The sequence below is a fragment of the Micromesistius poutassou genome, assembly GCF_964030765.1.
Source record: "Micromesistius poutassou genome assembly, chromosome: 1".
Classification (NCBI taxonomy): Eukaryota; Metazoa; Chordata; class Actinopteri; order Gadiformes; family Gadidae; genus Micromesistius; species Micromesistius poutassou.
The window spans coordinates 5,186,688-5,187,113 of NC_140271.1; positions in this window are offsets into that span (position 1 = coordinate 5,186,688).

Sequence of the window (426 nt, forward strand, 5' to 3'; positions counted from 1 at the left end):
AAGTGGATTATAATTGAATGAAAGAGCGGTTTGTGTGTTTGAGTCGCGGGAGGCCAGAGAACATTCCTGAAAACTCCCCGCTGCACTTGACTCGCATTGCGTCACAGCTCGGGTCCGTTAACCGAGTTTAGCACCTTATTTAATACCTTAAAATACATCTAACATTTATCTTTTTCATGGCCAGAGATGGCTGTTTCATTTGTTTGTTATTTATTCCTTTGAATAAAATAGGCCTTAATAATTTAAAAGCTAAATTAAATAATTAATTATAGGCCTATAGATAATTAAATTTAACTGATAATAGCTATTAAATGTGTCGAGTAATTGGCTCCCTTACATTACATTTATATTGGCCCTTATGGGCTATAACGCAATATTAAAATGCAAAAAGTAAATCACCAACTTTTCTTTTATATTAAAATCGTA